Here is a 1,144-nt window from a genome sequence, read left to right as displayed (position 1 = left end):
AGAGAGAGAGAGAGAGAGAGAGAGTCAACGATGTTCATCTGGAGCATTAACAGAAGAATTTATGGTTCCCAGCGAGAGTAACGTCAATACAATTTATTATAGAGGGGGGGTTTTTTTACGCCCCACCGACACAATTTAAGAGACGGGCTCGATCTTGCTTCCAGGGCCAGGACACCTATTTGTCAGAGTTTGATAAACCAGAAAGGACCATCTTTTTTGGGGAGTGGGGCTATATGTTGTAATACACACACCAAACTTTCGTCGGGTTCTGTAGTGTAGTGGTTATCACGTCTGTTTAACACGCAGAAGGTCGCGAGTTCGAACCTCGCCAGAACCTTCAGGATATTTTTTAAATAATTAATTGATTGCGAGAAAGATCAGTTGGCCGGTTCCTTATACTAACAATCTGATACTGCGTCCGTGACATTTGAATGTGGTGCTACTCTAACGTAATTAGCTGTGAACAAAATGCTTCGTTATTTTAAGACTTGCTGCACTGTAAAAACTTTATTTTCTATATTTTCTAAAAACTTTGATATAATAATGGCTACACAGATGAAATTCAGTGAGTAACTCCTTGAACGTAGTCATGGTACTCAAGATTATAAGTCTTTGAACCATGACAAACCCATAAACTCAGTGTGATTTTTTAAAAAAATTTTGGGGGGGGGAGATTGGGGGATTAAAGGTTAGGGTACATCAAGACTGACAGAAAACGACGAATGACAGAAGAAAAAGAGAGAGAGAGGGGGAGCGAGAGAGAGGCATAGACACACAGAGAGAGAGAGAGAGAGAGAGAGAGAGAGTCAACGCTTTTTATTTGCAACTGTAAAGCATTTATGGAAGATTTTTGGGTCGCAGCGATGGTTACGCTAATCTATCTTTTATGTAGAAGCGTGTTTTACACCCCCAACGACACGATTTAGGATGCGGGCTTCGATCCAGGGCCAACCCGTGCTGAGAGGCACACAACGTCCTAGCAGACCGACACAGATTCATTATTTTCTAAATCCTCCCCTCCCTCCCCCCTCGGGAATCGAACTCAGGTCTTTTGTGTGCGAGAGCAAAACACCTTGACGCTGCACCACAGACGCCTATCTGTCAGTGTTTTGATAAACCAGGGTGAGCCAACTTTGTGGGGGGG

General features: G+C 43.4%; 1 non-coding gene across 1 annotated transcript; it reads left to right on the top strand.

Annotated features, from left to right (window-relative positions):
- The first annotated feature begins 264 nt into the window (after window positions 1–264).
- Window positions 265–337, top strand: TRNAV-AAC. The gene has a single exon. It is a non-coding gene; the product is annotated as a tRNA-Val (tRNA).
- Window positions 338–1,144: the final 807 nt, after the last annotated feature.

Source organism: Aplysia californica, unplaced genomic scaffold, assembly GCF_000002075.1.
Source record: "Aplysia californica isolate F4 #8 unplaced genomic scaffold, AplCal3.0 scaffold00151, whole genome shotgun sequence".
In the NCBI taxonomy this organism is placed as follows: Eukaryota; Metazoa; Mollusca; class Gastropoda; order Aplysiida; family Aplysiidae; genus Aplysia; species Aplysia californica.
The sequence above is the reverse complement of the archived record's forward strand: the minus strand, read 5'-3'. Positions and strand labels throughout refer to the sequence as shown.